Source organism: Lissotriton vulgaris, unplaced genomic scaffold, assembly GCF_964263255.1.
Source record: "Lissotriton vulgaris unplaced genomic scaffold, aLisVul1.2 SCAFFOLD_338, whole genome shotgun sequence".
NCBI classification, from domain to species: Eukaryota; Metazoa; Chordata; class Amphibia; order Caudata; family Salamandridae; genus Lissotriton; species Lissotriton vulgaris.
In genome coordinates this window covers 1,572,995-1,578,983 of record NW_028243158.1, presented here as the reverse complement: position 1 = coordinate 1,578,983, position 5,989 = coordinate 1,572,995, and positions in this window count along the sequence as shown.

Sequence of the window (5,989 nt, the reverse complement as noted above, 5' to 3'; positions counted from 1 at the left end):
AACTCTGCTGGAATACAGACTGCTGTGCTAGGAGGATTGCCACCCTGCTGGAGCTGACTGTTCCTAGGAACTGCTGCCCTGTTGTGGATGAGCTGCTCTACTGCCTGCTGATCTGGCCCTGCAAAGAGGAGACTGAAGCACCATCTCCAGAGTGTCTCCACTCTTATTTTCCCTCTTTGACTGCCCCCTCCTAGTTACTGAGGAACGACGAGAAGTGCAACCAAGGACTGTCCCTGTAACGTGGTGGAATTGCTTTGCTGCAAAGAGGAATCAAAAAGAACAACAACAATCTGCTTTAATAAACTACCCCTACAGCGCTGTAATCCTGGAAGTCACAGCTGCTGCACAGGGCCCCTAAGTCACTGGAAAGCCCTGTGGAAGTAGCGAAGCGCTATGTGCTCGTATCTGTGGGCCATGACCTGAGCACTGATGAAGGAAGTGCTGTTTGCCCTGAAGTCACCGCTGCGAGCCTCGGGCCGGGGAGTGAATTGCAATTGCCCGCAGAGTCACTGCCGCTTGCCTGTGTTTAAGCCCATTGAAATCTGCCTCCCTGTAATCACTGCCGCGGCCCGGGAGCCTCAGGAGCCCTGGGCCCGTCATCGCTGACATCAACGGTCGAGCCGCGCAGTGATTGGCGGCCCCTCTCAAGCCGTCAATAGTCTGAAAACAATAGCGCCAGCGAGCGCTAATGAAGATAAATATGGCAATATACAAGGAAAGCATAATGGCCCCTAATGCGGCCAACACACATACTTAAACACAAGTATTCAACATAGCGCGATATATGAGCACAAACATAATCGCAACATCGTCAAGATAATTCAACAGTCAATTACGACATAAATCATAACATAATGTTCTGAGCACTTAACTGTCTGCGTGAGCAGCAAAGAAAGAGGAGGAGAAACAGGATACAGTAGCTCTTATAGGGCTACACAGGATGTGAAGTATGGACAAGCATCATGGGAAATGTAGTTTTATTTGCATACAAAACTTTTTTATTGGCTGCTTCGAGTAGCAAATAAAAGAAAGAGAAGCATAATCCGAAGCCTCCAGTCCTGTAATAGAATCAAAAATTAGCTAGCATTCACACCAAGAATTTTCAATTCTATTAAGGACACAGAGGCGAGGATTATCCCACCCGGTTTTATTACTATATTGGTAATAATTGCCCACCCGCATGTACTTGATATTCTGTATCAGCAGAAGTTACAGTTTTTCTCTGTCTCATTCCTTTCAGGTTTGGGAAAAGAAGACGGAGCGGGTGTACTTCTGGTTTAGAAGATGCAAACTTTCCATTTTGAATATGGTTCTTCCACGTTGGAGGATGATTATTGGGACTCATATTCCTTGGTTTTTGGACTGAAATTATTAATGTTGACTGTTAAGGTTCGAGCAAAGAAAGAGGAGGAGAAACAGGATACAGTAGCTCTTATAGGGCTATACAGGATGTGATGTATAGACAAGCATCATGGGAAATGTAGTTTTATTTGCATACAAAACGAATAAAAGAAAGAGAAGCATAATCCTTGCCTCGTGTCCTTAATAGAATTGAAAATTGGCGCGAATGCTAGCTAATTTTTGATTCCCTTCAACTACGTCACTGCTGGGGGAAAGGAGCTGCCCTGAGCACGTCCATGTGGAAACCAGACGAGCGGCCTCGCGCCTCTCCCGTGCAGCGTAACAAGGATCAAGTGCCTGGGGAAAGGAGGAGCCCCTCGCATGTGTGCTAAGCTGCTGGCTGCAGAGCTACCTTGGGCAGGGTGAGTCGGTAGACCGTGTGGGCAGTGATGTGAGGATCAGGACTGCCTCAATTAAGTAACAAGGCTGCCGCGGGCCGGGGACATTTGGTAGCTGGCCTGCTTGCACCCGTGTGAGGAATTAGTCTGAATGCTGGCCTATGCACTTGAACTCGCTCTGTCCAGGACTGTGTTTGCGTTGCTTTGGGAGGCATCCTCCTTAAAGAGTGCGGGAACTGTTTGACCTGCCAGATGGACTGTAATTATCAGCATAATCAGTAGCCCATTTTCGGGGGAGGGCATTGGAAGGTTGAAACACCGCCTAACAACATGAAAAGGGGCACACATTCCTTGAAATGGCGATCAAGCCTTAAATCCACCACACCTGAGGAACTGTTTGCTTTGGAGGTTTCCCTCCGAAAACCGGCCATGCTGATCTCAGGACCTGGACTATTCTATTGTAGGTGACTACGGAATTGTCTATGTCCTCATGTGTTCCAGCTAAAAGACAGCCTTACTAGAATACCAGTAACAACAGTCTCAAGAACCTTTTCTTTCTAGTGACACCCCTTGATTGCATATGTTGGATTCTTGCAAAGTTACCTTTGCGACAATCTTTTCAAGGGCATTATCACCGGAATCCTTTGATTGTCTATAATAGACCCTTGTTATTTTTGGGATCTTGGCTAAGTTTTAGATAAAGCTACTTTTATTTTTGTATAACACTGGTGTGGTGTCCCTTTTGTGAGTGCTTTTACTGTGTCACTTGTGATCTGTGTTGCACAAATTCTTTACACATTGCCTCTGAAGTTAAGCCTTCCTGCTCTGCACCAAGTTACCCTGTCGGAAGCGGTGGTCCCTACTTAGACTAGGGTGCCTACCCCGGCCAACTAGAGACTCCAGTAGGAGTCCTGGAACAGCTGGCTTTCTATTGAGCAGAGCAAGCGAGGCGGAAAGGGGGGAGCTTCCTCAGATTGTGGAACCATAAGCAACATGGCGGAAGAAACCCAGTAAAATATCCAAAAGGGGGAAATTATGTTAGGTAGATGAGTGGCTCACACAGGGTCCTTGGGATGCTTCATGTCTGGGACACTGAGTGAGCGAAGAACAGCACACAGCCACAGACAGAGTAGATGAGATGCTTGCACAGGGTCCATAGGATGCCACGCGGCAGGGGCACTGAGGAGCAGGCGAGTGGCCAGCAAGGGTTCAGAGCAAGCTGAATGGCACTTGCAGCCCGGGCCGGTCCTAATGGATGCTCACAAATAAGGTAGCAAGGGAAGCCTGGATCCACAAACACAGAGACCTTGCTTAAAGGGGCACCTCGAACAAGGATAGTGCTGTCAAAAAAGGAGCGACAACAAATGCTAGAGTCATGTGAATTCCAGGAACCACATAATCGTGTGCTAAAGGGTTGAAGCTGACAATAGCACATCTCTGTTACATCTCATCTGCACTAAAGTCACCTGACGGGTTGTTTTCAAAAGCCTTTTTTATTAACAAGACCAATACCACCACCACTAATTCCACTACCAACACTAATACCACCACCACCAATACCACCACCTCCACCACCACCAATACCACCACCACCAATACCACCACTAACTCCAATACCACGACCACCACCAATACCATCACCACCAATAACATCACCACCAATACCACTACCACCACCACCACCAATACCATCACCACTAATACCACCACCACCAATACCACCACTATTACAAATACCACCACCACCACCACCAATACCACTATCACCAATACCACCACCACCCCCACAATACCATTCCGACCAATACCATCACCACCAACAATACCACCATCACCAATACCACCACCACCAAAACCACCACCACCAATACCACCACCATTAATACAAATATCACCACCACCAATACCACCACCACTAATCCCATCCCCACCAATACCACCACCAGCAATACCACCACCATCTCCAATGCCACCACCACCAATACCACCTACACCAATACCACCTACACCAATACCACCACCACCAATACCACCAATTCGGCCACCATCGATACCGCCACCATCAATACCACCACTACCAATACCACCAATACCACCACCACCAACACCACTACCAATACAACCACCAATACCACCACCACCAATAGCATCACCACCACCAATAATACCACTACCACCTCCACCACCACCACCACCACCAATACCACCACCACCAATACCACCAACCCTCCAATACCATCACCACCAACAATACCACCATCACCAATGCTACCACCACAACCAATACCATCACTACCAATACCAATACCACCACAACCAATACCACCACCAATACCATCACCACCACCAATACCACCATCACCAATTCCACCACCACCACCAATACCACCACCACCAACAATACCACCACCACCTCCAATATCACCACCACCAATACCACCACTACTAATACCACTACCACTAATACCACCACCACCAATACCACCAATACCAATACCGCCACCATCAATAACACCGGCACCAATACCACCCCCACCACCAATACTACCACCACCACCACCAATACCACCACCACCAAATACCACCGCCAATACCACCAACAATACCACCACTAATACCAACACCAATACCACCACCACCAATACCACCACCACCACTAATTCCACCACCACCAATACCAACACCACCACCAATACCAATACAACCACCAATACCATCACCATCAATACCATCACCACCACCAATACCACCACCACCAACACCATCCCCAATACCATCACCAATACCACCACCTCCAATACCATCTCCAATACCACCACCAGTACCACTATCAATACCACCAATGTCACCACTAATACCACCACCAATACCACCAACCATCACCAATACCGCCGCCACCAATGCCACTAATATGACCACCACCAATACCACCACCACCAAGACCACTAATACCACCACCACAAATATCACCATCACCAATACCATCAGTAATAACACCAATATCGCCACTGTCAATACCACCACCACCAATACAACCACCACCAATACCACCTCCAATACTACCACCACCAATACCACTACCGCCAATACCACTACCACCAATACCAATTCCACCACCAATAACAATGCCGCCACCAATACCATCCCCACCACCAATACCACCACCACCAATACCACCACAAGCAATACCAGCAATACTAGTAATACCACCACCACCATCAATACCACCTCCAATATCATCAATAACACCACCACCAATACACTACAACCAATAACAGTACCACCACAATGCCACCGCCAAAACCACCACTGCCAATACCACCACCACCACCAATACCACCACCACTAATACCATCCCCAATACCATCACCAATACTACCACCACCAATACCACATTCAATACCACCACCAGTGCCACTACCAATACCACCAATGCCACCACTAATACCACCACCAATACCACCACTGCCAATAACACCAATACTACCACCACCAATACCGCCACCACCAATACCACCAACTACCACCAATACCACCACCACTGATGCCACTCATACAACCACCAGCAATATCACCACCACTAATACCCCCACCACAAATATCACCACCTCCAATACCATCAGTAATACCACCAATACCACCACCACCAATACCCCTCTACCAATACCACCACCACCAGCAATACTAGCAATACCACCACCACCACCACCAATACCACCACCAATTTCATCAATACCACCACCACCACCAATGCCACTACCAATAGCACCAACACCAATACCACCACCAATACCACCTCCACCCATAACCAACACCACAACCAATACTAATACCACAACCAATACCACCACCACCAATACCATCCCCAATACAATCACCAATACCACCACCACCAATACCCCCTCCAATACCACCACCAGTACCACTACCAATACCACTAATACCACCACTAATACCACCACAAATTCCACCACTGCCAATAACACCAATACTACCAACACCAATACCACCACCACCAATACCACCAACTACCACCAATACAACTACCACCGAGGCCACTCATACAACCACCACCAATATCACCACCACCAAGACCACTAATATCACCAATATCACCACCACCAAGACCATCAGTAATACCACCAATACCACCACCAATATTACCACCACCAATACCAATGCCACCACCAATACCAATGCCACCACCAATAGCATCACCACCACTACCACCAACACCCCTCCAACAATAC